The 15,565-nt window shown below is 36.9% G+C and overlaps 1 protein-coding gene across 2 annotated transcripts in view; it reads right to left on the bottom strand.

The window, feature by feature from the left end:
- Nucleotides 1–15,565, bottom strand: part of DISP1 (dispatched homolog 1 (Drosophila)) — a 214,850-nt gene that overhangs the window by 92,942 nt on the left and 106,343 nt on the right. Inside the window, exon 2 of one of the 2 annotated variants that reach the window (XM_011929484.1) lies at nt 12,957–13,041. The exons of the other annotated variant lie outside the window; for it this stretch is intronic. The gene's annotated coding sequence lies outside the window, so the exon portion shown is untranslated. The remainder of the gene's footprint in view (nt 1–12,956; nt 13,042–15,565) is intronic. 2 annotated transcript variants of the gene reach the window in all.

Genomic DNA, 15,565 nt, shown 5'->3' with positions numbered 1-15,565 from the left:
GATAAATAATACTTAGAGATTCCTATTTACTCCTTTTTTTTTTCTTTTTTTGTAGAGATGTAGTCTTGTTATGTTACTGAGGCTTATTTCAAACTCCTAGTCTCAAGAGATCCTCCCATCTTGGCCTCCCAAAGTGCTGGTATTACAGGCGTGGGACACCGTGCTCAGCCTTATCTACTCCTTTACTGAATGTTTAGTGCTAATACCTTGCAACTTTTTTTAAAGACAAAAAGTTAAGGAGTAAAAGCAGAGAGTAAAGAGAAAAAGGAAGCCCATCACAGATAATATCTTATTGCTAAGCAAATAGAAGAATGATTACAAGGGAAATATAATTCAAGTAATTTAGATATTTTATGATTCAACTTCTTTTGCAAATAAACTCTAACTTGGAAGTTCATATTCTATATCATTTGAGTTTAACAGTAACATCTCTATATTGATACATGCAAGCTAGCATTTTGATATATAAAAGTGAATGGTCTTATCTATAAAAATAAAACCTAATTTATTTGCTTAATTTGTTAATATTCTATAAAATAATTTGGTCTTAATATTATATTTCACTTCTAACTATTGTATAGGTACATCTTTAAAGAGAATACAAGCAACTACCAAGTACCAAGAAGGTGGGGTACCGGCCATACTTCTCACATCAAAACAAACCTTTCTAATTTACTAAGTTCCAGTCACTATTTTTTTTACTATATTCCAAAACTTTAAAGTCTAATTAGAAGTTTTTTCCAGTACAAATTTCTTGTTTTTGTTTTCATTTTAGCATTCCTGCTATAAATATCTAGTCATGCAGGTTGAGAGTACAAATTGTCTCATATTCCAAGATCACATCGCTGCATATGGCAACTATGCTTCATTCTTGTTCCCACTACATCACAGGTCAATATTCAGACATGAAAGCACACCCCTATCACTCTGTCATTTTTCTAGCTCACATTCTTTAGTGAAACCTCAAATAACCAAATAAGTTCAACAAAAATAAGAATATACTATGACTGGCTTTATTCTTCTGCTGGCTAATAAGGCCTGACAATAAACTAAAGTTAAAAAGAAACACTTTGATTAATCCATGAGTCAAGCCACGATAATTAACCTTTAAGAAACCCCTTTAAGAAAAAGATTTCAACAAATGAGGAAACCAAGGCAAACAGAAATAGAGGAGGAGAGAATGAAGAAAGGAAGTAACAGAAGGCAGACTGTAAAGGAAATGTGGGAAAAGGAAAACAGCCATAAGTAGTATCAAGGTGATAAATGTATGACATACACTTCAAATAGTGGGAAGAACATAAGCAAAGCAGAAGCTAAGGCAATCTGAGGGAAAAGGAGGAAACTGAAGGAAGAGGACAAAATACAACACTGGAAACAGGTAAGTCAGAAGAAAAAGCAGGTGCTTTATGCTGCAAAGTAATCTGGCTTCTAAAACAATTTACTGAGAGAAAAATACATAAATGGTGCAAATTGCTACTCTATGCAAACCTACAGATGACTTGCAGAGATATGAAGATATGATTAAGCCCTCTTGCAAACAGTGGTTATTCTTTAAGTTCCAACTTATTTTTTTCTTATTACCTCAAAAGATTCATTACAATTCTGGACACATAGCAACTTGGTTAAAGCACATTAGTAAGAGCTTATGAAAAATAAGGTACTTCTGGGAATTCCAGAGACAAGAGTCAGTTTTATCCAGCCCATGGTCAAAGATCACATGAGTGCTGGCTGCTGCAACCACATATTCAATTCCTTGCTATTCTTTAAGTTGGCACCCACCATCTCACTCCCTCATTAAAATAATCTCTTCCTAGTCCACTCGTAGTTCATAAGCAAGATGATTTGGTTTTCATGCTGGTGTGTGAGATGTACCTCCCTCAAACCTTGTTACTATGTTGGCACAATACCAGTCTGACATGAAAACAAATGGGCCAGGGATAGTGGCTCATGCCAATAATTCTAGTGCTCTGGGAGGCTGAGGCGGGAGGATCACGTGGGGCCACGAGTTGGAAATCAGCCTTGACAACATAGCAAGACCCTGTCTCTACAAAAAAGTACACATACAAACAAAAAATTACCTGGATGTAGTGACATGCACTTGTAGGCTCAGCTATTTGGGAGGCTGAGGCAGGAGGATTGTTTGAGCAATCCCAGGAAATTCCTGAGAGTTTGAGGCTGCAATGAGCTATGATTGTACCACTGCAATCCAGCCTGGACAAAAGAGCAAAAAAACTCTCATTCAAAAAGAAAAAAAAGTTAAAAAAAAAAATCTCTTCCATCTGTAAAAGAGGGAAAAGAAGGGTACTAGAAGGCACCCTCCTTTAAGAGTTCCTTAACCCTTGCTCTACAGTTTTATACTTGAAGCAAAGTAAATCCCAACTTCTCCCAGTCTCTTTGGTGCAAAGATACCCTTTGTTCTCTAGACAATACAAATTGGAAGCAGCAACAGGCTCTGGTTTACAGAAGATTCCCTTTGATGCTATGATATCACTTACTTTATATTAATATCTAATTGGCCTTCATTCAGTCTATGGATTAACCAAGGAACAAAGCGAAAAACAGGTTTTAACCAAAGCTGAGATAACACAAAGAGGTAGAGCCTTTCAAATTATCTAAGCTAATCATCAGAAAAAAAAAAGAAAACACAACTTGAGAATATGGCATTTTACCAAAAAAAGAAAGCCCTGAAGACAATTACTATGAATTTCCTAAAGATACATATGTTGCTCATTTAGAGAAGACAAATTACTAGGGCTTGCCTAGGAAAAAAGTCAGCTAAAAAGGATACCATCTCATTTATCTCAATACAGATACCCCAGCGCCTACTCCAAAAGGTTCAAAATAACCTCCCCAATCACTCTCTTCCATAAACCCTGGTCAAACTACCCTCAAAATGAGTCATAAACATCACTACCTACATGCAATTTGCTCACATTGCTCCTATTCACTGCACAGTCTCCAATGAGATTGACAAAGGTAAATCTTACATATTTCTTCAAGGTACACCTAAATTTCCTTTTCTCTGTTTAGACTGCTTTGACTCAGAAGTCATTCTCTCTTTTGCTTACCTAACAACAAGGTCCTATTGGACATATTGGACATTTGCATTATCTTAAGAGATTATTTTTTGTAGTTTAATTAATGCTATAATTGAACAAATCGTGTTCACACATTCTCAAATACAAGAAATGACTACTTACACCTCTAACATTTCAATTTCACTATTATTTTCTAAGCTCACCACACCTTCCCTCTGGGACATTTTTTCCTACTGAGTGCACCATTTAGTATTTCTTTTAGAAAGGTTATGTAAATGGTAAATACTCTTATACTCTTATGCTACGTATTTTTAAATGTCTTAATTTTGCCCTCATCCCTTTTTGTTTGTTTTTTGGAAACAGGGTCTTACTCCGACCCCCAGACTGGAGTGCCATAGTGCGATCATGGCTCACTATAGCCTCGACTTCTCCAGCTCAGGTGATTCTTCCACCTCAGCCTCCTGAGTAGCTGGGACTACAGGTACATAACACCATATCTGCTAATTTTTGTATTTTTTTATAGAGACGGGGTTTTGCCATGTTGCTCAGGCTGATCTTGAACTCCTGCGCTCAAGCAATCCTCCCACCTTGGTCTCCCAATATGCTAGTATTACAGGCGTGAGCCACCGTGCCCAGCCTCATCCTTGAATAATAGTTTAGATTAGAAGGATGACCTTAGGGATATTACAGAATCAGCAGACCACTTTTTCAGTTTCTGTTCACTAAACTGTGTTTTTATCCTGCTTTTGTCCCTTAGTTCATAGTTTACAGTAAGACCACAGCCCCAGGCAGAGCTGGCAGCTAACATTTTAGTGTCAATGATGGAAATCAGGCAAGGGGAAGGATTCTCCTGGCTTCCATCCCTTCCCTCAGGCAAGAGCTCCCCCATCTCCTGAGAAGTGGCTGAGGTTAAGCAACTTCCTGCTTCTGGTCAGGAGCGTGGCAGTCTCAGAGTTCCAGGGCTACTTATCACTTTCTATTTCTGGTCATCTCCTGGTCCTTAGAGATGTTTGTCTTGATTTTGAGACTAGGTATGTCGTTTTAGTTTTATCTTGTATATCCTTTTGTTGCCATGTGGGATATGGTGTTGAAACAAGACCTTCACGGAGCCACTTGACTGGAACTCTCCTGTGTTCCTCCTTGACACTGGGGTGCTCAGCATGGTGCTGACTACAGAAGAGTTGATAAATGCTGATAATTTTTACATAAGTTCAAGTAAATGTGCATATATGCAAACATGTCAATGGGATCCTGAATAACAAGAGAAATAACACATTCATAAACAATCCTAGTGGCATATAGGTTTTACTTGCTTTGATTTGTAACAACCATACTGTCCATCTTATCCAAATGAATGTAATAATCCTGGGTTATTCATAATGAGCTTCAGTTACAATTTTAAGAAAACCAGGGAGCTGATAGGTATAAATCATACACAGTGTTGACATATCTCTTTCTGACTTCCTCTGTTCTCTACATACATTGAATTATAGAATTCAATACATTTATAGATATAAATGTGTATCTATATATATACAATATAATTTAATATGATTCAGGATATAATTCAATACAATTATAGAATTCTAAAAGATGTTTATCTTGAATCAAAAACTGAAATGAACATGAATCAACTTGAATGGTTTTGACCCATGCAGCCCACATCATCCTCAGAAGTAACCCATCCCAAGTCTTTTTGTAGAAAGTGCATATTCTAAGGAAGAATAAGGTGTATCCCAAACAGTACCACGATACAATAAATTTGCAAAGTGTAGTATATCAACATCACAAAAAGAAAAATAATAATCTACATGAATTCTTGGTTTTTTTTAAAGCAAAGAGTCAAAAACTAAAAATTAATCAGGGTATCTTCTGTAGTGATCAGAAAAAAATTGTCTTTGCATCTGGAAAAGGCTTCTACTTATTTTACACTGACATATTTATGCTATGAAGAAAGTAAATTCATTAGGGTATTGATTTCAATTAAAATATTGTTTAAGAACATCCAGGCCAAGCACAGAGGCTCACACCTGTAATCCCAGCACTTTGGGAGGCCAAGGTGGGCAGATCAAGAGGTCAGGAATTCAAGACCAGGCTGGCCAACATGGTGAAATCCCATCTCTAATAAAAATACAAAAATTAGCTGGGCATGGTGGCGGGCATCTGTAATCCCAGATACTCGGGAGGCTGAGGCAGGAGAATCTGGGAGGCAGAGGTTGCAGTGAGCCGAGATCGCGCCACTGCACTCCAGCCTGGGCGACAGAGCAAGACTCCATTTCAAAAAAAAAAGGATCCAACTGCCTTTGATTTAATTATCTGTTCCTCACACAACCTTTTTTAAAAAATTTTTTTACAGATAGGGTCTCATTCTGTCACCCAGGCTAAAGTGCAGTGGCATGATCATAGCTCACTGTAACTTCAAACTCCTGTGTTCAAGTGATCCTTCGGCACACCACCTCTTTAATAACTTTATCTTCTAAGAGAATCAACATACCAAATGAAAGTGTACTGTTCTGATTTGACCTAGTTTTTTTAATCTACTATACACAATAAATTGACATTGTACTTTCCAGTTGCTTTTGGGTAACTGGTAAAAATTAGTTCTTCCACCCATGAAACTGAAAGCCTAATGGTTTTCCACCGAAGCGCAAACGTCTCTATTGTTTAAAAAAAAAACTCTGTACATCCAATGATTAATCATCCATGCACAGCCATACTAAATAATCAAATCTTTGTTTTATTTTATTTATTTATTTATTTTGAGACAGAATCTTGCTCTGTTGCCCAGGCTGGAGTACAATGGCACAATTTCAGCTCACTGCAACCTCCGCCTCCAGGGTTCAAGCAATTCTCCTGCCTCAGCCTCCTGGGTTGCTGGAATTATAGGCTTGTGCCACCACACCCGGCTGATTTTTGTATTTTTAGTAGAGACGGGGTTTCACCATGTTGGTCAGGCTGGTCTCAAACTCCTGACCTCGTGATCCGCCCACCTTGGCCTCCCAAAGTGCTGGGATTACAGGCACGAGCCACTGCACCCAGCCATAATCAACTCTTTAAATCATTCAATTTACGGTTGGAAATAATCTCAGTAATGATCTCTTCTATAATCTCTAATCTCACTGCTTTTACCTGGTACCTGATTTTCCTCCTCCAGCCCAGTGGTTCTCAAATGTGAGCCTAAGGATATCAGAATACCTTGAAGGGCCCACTAAAACACAGGTTGCTGAGTCTCCCACCTTCGTGCTCCTCACCGGGAAATTCCCATTTAGTAGTTCTGGTTTGGCCCTAGAATTTGCATTTCTAACAAGCTCCCAGATAATGCTAAAGCTGCTAGGTGTGGGACCACACTTTGAGAATCTCTGCTCTAGTTTCTTCCCTGTTTTACTCCTGTAGAGTTAATAAAACTAATTTTATGTAGACTAGACATTCATGACCCAGGGCTCTCATACTAAAGTGAATTGAGTTTAACATGGAAGCCCTTCTGATTATTAGAATCCTCATTTATCCTGAACTCATCTCTTGACAAACCTAGCAAACCGATTCACAATTCTTGCCTCTACAACGATCTTGCCTCAATTCTCCCTCTGCTAGAAGGCTCTCCTTTTCTGCAAATCAATGGCCACTATTTTCTTTATCAATCTTTATTTATTTACTCATTCATTCATTCAATAAATATTTATGAAGTACTTGCTATGTGTTAGTCACCATGCTAAGTGGTGTGAAGAAAGACCAAGGTCAAAATCTTCCATGACTAACCTTAAATCAACTCCAAACACCTCATGACTTTGTTACTCAACGGGATACTGATCCAGACCCTAAGGGAGGGTTCTTGGGTCTCAGCAAGAATTAGAGGCGAATCCACAAAGCAAAGTGAAAGCAAGTTTATCAAGGAACCAAGTTTATTAAGGAATAAAAGAAGGGCTACTAGGCAGAGGAGCCCAGAGGGCTGCTGGTTGCTCATTTTTATGGTTATTTGTTGATTATATGCGAAACAAGGGGTGGATTATTCATGCATCCCCTTTTTAACTTCCTGATGTTGCCATGGCATTTGTAAACTGTCATGGTGCTGGTGGGAGTGTAGCAGTGAGGACGACCAGAGGTCACTCTCATTGCCATCTTGGTTTTGGTAGGCTTCTTTACTGCAACTGTTTTATCAGCAAGGTCTTTATGACAAGTATCTTGTGCCGACCTCCTGTCTTATCCTGTGACTAAGAATGCCTCAACCTCCTGGGAATGCAGCCCAGCAGATCCCAGCCTTATTTTTTTTTTTTTTGAGACAGAGTCTCCCTCTGTTGCCCAGGCTGGAGTGCAGTGGTGCGATCTCGGCTCACTGCAAGCTCCGCCTCCCGGGTTCACGCCATTCTCCTGCCTCAGCCGCCCGAGTAGCTGGGACTACAGGCGCCCGCCACCACGCCCGGCCAAATTTGTTTTGTATTTTTTAGTAGAGACGGGGTTTCACAGTGTTGGCCAGGATGGCCTCGATCTCCTGACCTCGTGATCCGCCCGCCTCGGCCTCCAAAGTGCTGAGATTACAGGCGTGAGCCACCGCACCCGGCCCCCAGCCTTATTTTACCCAGTCCCTATTTAAGATGGAGTTGCTCTGGTTCAAACCCATGGAGTTGCTCTGGTTCAAACGCCTCTGACAACTTTGTATCCACCTTAGAAGTTAAATTGTTCAAACAAGAAAAAAGTACCCCCAAAGCACATCAAACTGTTTTTTCCAGGAGTGGAAATAAATATGCCACGAATCTGTTATATTTTATTTCCTGGTCTTCTTATAACTTAGTATCCATTTTAGAGAGCTCTAAAAAGAGCTAAGGGTCTAATAAAGATGCCACTATTTATTTATTTATTTATTTATTTATTTTTTCTTTTTGAGGCAGAGTCTTGCTCTGTCACCCGGGCTGGAGTGCGGCGGGCGGATCTCAGCTCACTGCAAGCTCCGCCTCCCGGGTTTACGCCATTCTCCTGGCTCAGCCTCCGGAGTAGCTGGGACTACAGGCGCCCGCCACCTCGCCCGGCTAGTTTTTTGTATTTTTAGTAGAGACAGGGTTTCACCGTGTTAGCCGGGATGGTCTCGATCTCCTGACCTCGTGATCCGCCCGTCTCGGCCTCCCAAAGTGCTGGGATTACAGGCTTGAGCCACCGCGCCCGGCCCAGATGCCACTATTTATATGTTGAATACACTTGCAGGATCTTCCTCTCAAGCGGTAGGTTTTAAAAAAAAGTAACTGCTGGTAGTTAAAAGTTGATGCTCGGTAGAAGGAAACTAAAATACTTGAGGGCAGGAAACAAGCCTTCCTTCTTGCTGTTTCTGGAGTTTACCTAGCAGGTGCTCCAAAGTTAGGCGAATGGATGAAACCACCCACTGCTTGTTAAACTTTTTAGACAGCATATTTTTACAGATAGCACTACAGCAATACATAGTTCATGGTAACATTTTATGCACTCTTGAGTAAATCTTCAAAGTCCTATGACAATATTTTAAAATTTGCTTTTACTAATGCTTAATTTTTAAATAATATTTATTCATATTCTAGAACAAGTTTGAATGAAGTCATACAAGTTATCCAAGACTAATAACCCCATGGAATAAATAAAATTTATTAATGATAAAGGAAGCTTTCAGATAGACCCAATTAAGTCAGTCTTACAATTTTATTGAAGCTTGACAGAAGAGTCCATGTAAGTGCAATAAAGTTTAATGGAAACTCAGTCTGGTACTAAAAGAGTAGGCATTATATGCAATGAAAGTATAAATTATAAATAAGAAATAGTCTTATAAGAAGTCTGAATTTCCTTGAAATTAGCCAACATATACTTACAATCAAATTTATATGTTCAGTTAAGAAGACAGCTACAGTGATGCTATATATTGTTTGTACAGTCTGCATTTGAAAAATGAAGTTATTCTTTAATTAGCCATTTCTAAGCCAAAGTTAATGGTTGTTTGAAAATGAGGCTCATTACATGATTCTGCAAATGTACTCTGTAATAACTAACATTACCACACAGCTGTATAAACATATTTACCATGACATATTCTTTTACCACAGGTGTATGTTTTCCATTCTGAGCATTACTAATATGCATCTGAGACTAGTCGGATGTAGAACTAACATTTAAGGGAAGAAATATTTCTTAAATTATTTAACTGTTTATAAAATAATATTTTAACTGGAGAACACTTAATACATCATAATCCATGTTATTTTTAGTGTTTTTATGCTCCAACTTGTTCTTAAATCGGTTTATAATAGTTACTTCTTTCTTATTTTAGATCTATTAATAATAGAATCCTCACCTAAAGAGTCAATAAAATCAGTCCCGAAATAAATGATCTGATTTGTATTTACCAGCATGCATATTTGCAGCATGAGTAGTTTTTATGACTTTCTGGTAACAAATACAGTTTTTGAAAGTAAAAATATTCCAAAAATATAATCGAATGACTGGAAATTATTAGCTAAAATATGAGGCCGGGGCAGTGGCTCACACCTGTAATCCCAGCACTTTGGGAGACCGAGGTGGGCAGATGATGAGGTCAGGAGTTCAAGACCAGCCTGGCCAATATGGTGAAACCCTGTCTCTACTAAAAATACAAAAATTAGCCAGGCATGGTGGTGTGCACCTGTAGTCCCAGTTACTCAGGAGACTGAGGTAGAAGAATTGCTTGAACCTGCCAGGCAGAAGTCACAGTGAGCCGAGATCGTGCTACTATGTTCCAGCCTAGGCAAAAGAGCAAGACTTCATCTCGAGACAAACAAACAAAAAAAAGAGTCTCTGAATAAACTAAAGATAAATTACCATTTCTAAATTCATATAGTATATCATATTAAGAGAGAAGCTATCAGAAATAAACTTTAGTCTCTTTTTAACATCATGAATACTAATTAATGTACTAAATGATACTGAAAACATCTGTATGTTTCTATATAAATAACATCTTCAGTATAGCTCAGAACAAAAGGCTTAGTAATGACTTATGATGTAATAGTGAAGACTGAATGACTACTTAAGCACAGAGGCTTCAGAAGCTCACACAAATATATTTTCTATCTAACAAGTAGTTCAGACAATCTTGGAGATTACTTTTTAATTTTGGAAATGTAAAATACATTAAAAACCTCACATTGGCAGGTACTGGTTTTAAAAGATGTCTAAACCTTTACATAATGGACATGAGAATATTTTTTCAGCTTTTGTCCAATAACTATTAGCTTCATCCTTCCCAATTAGGGAAATGAATAAGAAGACTATCTTTCTCTTCCATAAAAGGAATTTGAATGGCAGGAGTACACAACTCATATGCTAGGTTTTATTTGATCTAAGTAAGGCTGCCACACAAACACTGAAGCAGATTAAAATAAAAATAAAATGTATTTAAGCACAAATTTGATGTTTATGCACTCTACTGCCTCCTTCTGAGGAAAGACCCAAACATAAGTCTTCTAATGCACAGAAGTAGTTCTCTTCCCTAACCTCTGAGTAGACACCTCAGAACCTAGGAATGGCTTAGGTATCTGATTCATAAAGAATTTAGACTAGTAATCTTTAGTGTACTTGGAAGGCAATGTCAAATATCTATGATACCATCTAATTTTACATAGTGTAGATTAAGGTCACACTACATCTAAAGTTCTTAAACAGTGATCACAAAGCCAGCTTAAAAAATCTGAGCTCTTTAAAAACAGTCGGCAGAACTTTGTTTTCCCTCTCATCACAAAGGGAAAGAAAAAATAAGCAATTGGTTATATTAAAACAGATATCCCAAGTTATCCAATATCCTAGTAAATATATTTACATATATAAATTTAGCATTTACTTTTTATAATATGTATTTAGACATACCAAAATACCCATTTCTTTGCTCATTTTGATTCTTATATCTCACACTTTCCATCTGGGTTCAATTTCCTTTTAGTGAAGTATATGCTTCTGTAGCATTTCCGACAAAAATCTATGAGTATTGGCTAGTGGCTCACACCCATAATCCCAGCACTTTGGGAGGCCAAGGCAGGTGGATCACTGGAGGTCAGGAGTTCCAGACCAGCCTGGCCAATATGGTGGCTCTGTCTCTACTGAAACTCTGTCTTTACTGAAAATACAAAAATTAGCCAGGTGTGGTGGTGATGCCTGTAATCCCAGCTACTCAGGAGGCTGAGGCAGGAGAACCGCTTGAACCTGGGAGGCAGAGGTTGCACTGAGCAGGGATTGTGCCACTGCACTCCAGTCCAGGTGATAGAGTGAGTGAGACTCCATCTCAAAAACAAAAAAACAAACAAACAAAAATCTATAAGTATTACATCCTCAGCCTCTGCAGGTCCCCAAATATCTTTGTTTTTCACTCTTACCCTTAAATTATTTCCCTCAGTACTTTAAAGATATTATTCCATTGCCTTTGTCATCTATTAGAAGTCAATTTTCAATGTTCATTTTCATTCTTGGTAGAAAACCTATTTTTTGTCTCTAGTCACTGTTAATACTTTCTCTTTTTCTTTCAGATATCTATTTCATATGCTTTCCTGGCTCCTCAAATCTCTCACGAATCCTTCATCCTCAAGCTTGGCTCATGACCTACTTCACTAAGAATACAGTAAGAGTGTACAAGCAATCAGAAGAGAACTTCCACAATCTATCACCACCAGAGCAATTCACCCACCAGCATCTGTTCGTGGGTTAGTTTTCTGCAATCCTGCGTTTCTAGAGATAATCTGTCCTTACTTTTAAAAATAATCTATTTGTGTACTATATTCCACTTCCTCTCATCTACTCAACAAGACCATCAAATACTTCTCATCTTTCTCATTTTCCCTCTGTGTTGGATCATTCCCAACAGCATACAAATATGCTTTTTTCTCATTTTAAAAACAACACAAAACAAGTAAAATACCTTTCTCAGTCCTACAGCTCCTTGGAAATAGTGCATAGATTTCCCCACAAAGTACCTAACTTTAGCTCCCACTCATCACTCTGTTCATATATTAGTAAAAATAATAGTTAACTTGATGGGGATCATACTGCAATCAACTAAAAACATCACTGACTTCACCACCTTCATCTTGATCTCCTATCTCTAATTTGTCAGATAAGTTATTATCCTGCCTTAAAAGTATGTTCTGGGTATTTTGGTTGTTGCTATTTTAATTTAAAGCATAAGTACAGTTAAGTTTCAGTTTTTCCGATTATCCAAGTATATAGTTTACAAATGTGTTGAGGATCATTACTTTTCCATATCATAAATAATTCATTACTCAATACGATCTCCAACAGAAAAAAGAAAACAGAAGCACTGAAAATCCACAAATTAAGTATGCAATAATGTCAAAACTACCCATCAACTGGATTTTCTTTTTTATGTATCTCATCTACTGACATAGACAATCCAAATTAACTGTATCACATGAATGGGTATGTATGACATAAATGGTTTCACATATATCATTTTAATCCTCATTCTTAGGAAAAGAGGCAAGCACTAAGATTATCCTCATTTTATCAATGAGAAAACTAAGGCTTAAAAATGTTGTCCCTAGTTATACAATGAGAAAGTGATAGAATTTACATTCAAACCTAGACAGTCTGAATCTAGAGCCTAAATTAATAACTGCTGTACTATATTCAATCTCAATTCTACTGATTAATGTTAATAAAAAAATGTATATGATGCTTTTAAGAACTAAACTACCTGTATTTTACTTGTTTTAATCTTACCAGTTTACATAATTACACAGCATATCTTATGCCTTTTATTAAACTTTACAGTAAAATTATTTGAACTCTTAAAGTCAGAAGCATTTTGGGGTTGCTAAAATCAAAACCATGATTTTTTAGAAATTTTTCATTAAGGCAACAGTCAGTTCTACATAGTACTTAACATTAAACTTCCTCTTGCTGGCCAGGCATGGTGGCTCATACCTGTAATCCCAATACTCTGGGAGGTCAAGGCAGATAGATGGCTTGAGCCCAGGAGTTCAAGGCCAGCCTGGGCAAGAGTGAGACCCTGTCAAACAAAAAAAAAAAAAAGAAAAATTTGCTCTTGCTGAGGTGGGTGTGGGTGTGAGTAATCCACACAGGATTACTCATGCCTGTAATCCCAAGTATTCAGGGGACTGAGGCAGGAGGATCCCTTGAGTCCAGGAATTTGAGGCTGCAGTGAACTATAATCATGCCATTGCACTACAGTCTGACAACAGCACAAGATCTTATCTCTTAAAAAAAAAGATTTCCTCTTGCTCTAGGTTAAACAATCTCAATCCTGTAAGCCAGACAATATCAAACAAGACCCTCACCCTTGGCAGTGAGGACATAATTAAGATGGAGATTTTATTCTGACTACCTGATGCACATAAAAGTTAGCATTTAATGCCCAAAATAACTCTCAACCATTTATTTAATTACTCTTAACCATTTCACCAACTTGAAAATCACCCATGATAATTCATCAACTAAGAAGACATGTTCTGATGATTTCTCCGGCACATACTGAAAACAAGCAACTTTAAAAAATGTTTTAAATATCCTATGTTAGAACCTGAGACTATTTTCTTGCTTCCCTCACAACCCCTCCCCCAAATTCAAACAGGCTGAAATTTAGGGGAGGCAGCACAATGACATGGGAAGACTGTATTAAACGTAATTTCTGTGAGCCTTGGTCTTCTCATGGCCTTGCTATAGGAATCAAAAAGATAAAGGACTATATTCATACAAAGTATTCTTACATAAGAATGTTATATATTCCTATATTTATATAAAGTGTTATTTCAAATAGAAGCTGCTTAAAAGGTATTCATAATTTATTTTGTAAAAAGGTATTTAATTCTTTTCTCCAGAAACATTAAAGATTAAATGTCACAAGGTTAAAATAACTTCATGTTAGGTGTGTGCACAAGTAAACCAGATCAGGGCCCAAGTATATCAACTAGACAGATAAGTTAATTTAAACTAGTCAAGAAGTTTAGCTGAGATATACAGTAGACATAAGGCAACGAAAGTAAGTAATATAACCAAACCCTGAAAGCAGCCTCATACATCATTATCTATTAAACACTGAAAACAGTATCTTCCTGCCAAGTGCAGTAAACTGTCGTGTGGGTCATCTGAGTGACACATTTGAAAATGTTTTAAACCATTAGGCATCTTTTAAGTCAAAAAAATTCTGTTATTATTAAATTCCCCAAGCCTCAGTTTACCCAAGTAACAAACCTGAATGTGTACACTGTAATCTATAATAAAAGTTGAAATTAAAAAAAAAACCAATGGTACATGGCACATAGGTACTCAATATGTAAAACGGCTTAAGGGATAAGTGTATTAATATATTCCTGAATGTGAACAAATGAAGGAACACTTCAAAAAATTTTTGGCAGGAAGTTTCAAGAGTTACAAATTAAGAATTTTCCATTTGTTTTTCAACAAAATCACTTTTACTCTTTAAGAACACTCTATGCCACATAAAAACAAAGTTGATACTTCAGTAACTGTGTTCCCTCTGCAACAATTAGCTTTATGATCTCAGTGTTTAAAAAAAAAAAATCTATTTACCACTTCTGAAAAAGACATTTTGATACTGGCTTCAACTTTTATACTACATCTGCTAGTGCAGGCTTTCTCCACCTAAAACAATGTTTATATCCCTGCAGTTAAATTTCTTCCACATACTGTAAGACATAATCCACATACTAAAAGCTAAAATCCCTGACCAAAACTTTACAGATAAGTGGATTTAATAAGAAAGTGTATGTTTTTCCTCAATGAACATGACTAGTGAATATCAGATGTCACCAGTTCATCGGGAGAATATCAAGATACAAAGCAGGGGAAAAAATTACAGTAAAAATGTACTACTTACTGGGAAGATTTAAGACTTAAATATTCCAATGATTCAGATTCGATGGGGAATCTTTTTGAAAATAAATCTGAAATGGACACGTACATGTTTTTACATTACATGTATGTTTAAAACACCAAGTACTTTAGCCTCTGTACATACAGAAAAGTAAATATAATAAAACTGATATGTATTTTTTAAATAAAAACATTCAAGTGAAAGTGACAGATGTTAAGAAATGTTTCCCTGAGGGAATAAGGCTTAGCTCATTATTTCTAGATTTAACCACAACTATTAGGTGCAAAATGAAATTATTAATGACAGGTTCATTGAACTGCCACCTAGAAAGCTTAATAAAGTATCCTAGAGATACAGTACAAATCCCCATAAATTTAGCTGACAAAGGCTTTTAAAAAGGATACAAAACTATATGCTAACAATATTTTTCATTATTTTTTAAAGTTTCATGTTTTTATTTCTAAACAACTTTGAGGTATAATTTATATACAATAAAATGTACAAATTTTAAACACACAGTGCAATGAGTTTTGACAATGAATAGATGCATCCATGAAACCACAATCTCAATGAAGTTATAAAATGTTTCCATCACCACCAAAAGTTCTCTTGTACCCCTTTGTAGTAATCTCCCCACTATATCCCATCCCAGACAACCTCTGATCTAATTTCTTTCTTT

Source organism: Colobus angolensis, unplaced genomic scaffold (assembly GCF_000951035.1).
Source record: "Colobus angolensis palliatus isolate OR3802 unplaced genomic scaffold, Cang.pa_1.0 Scaffold81, whole genome shotgun sequence".
Classification (NCBI taxonomy): Eukaryota; Metazoa; Chordata; class Mammalia; order Primates; family Cercopithecidae; genus Colobus; species Colobus angolensis.
This window is presented reverse-complemented; position numbering and strand designations above follow the sequence as displayed.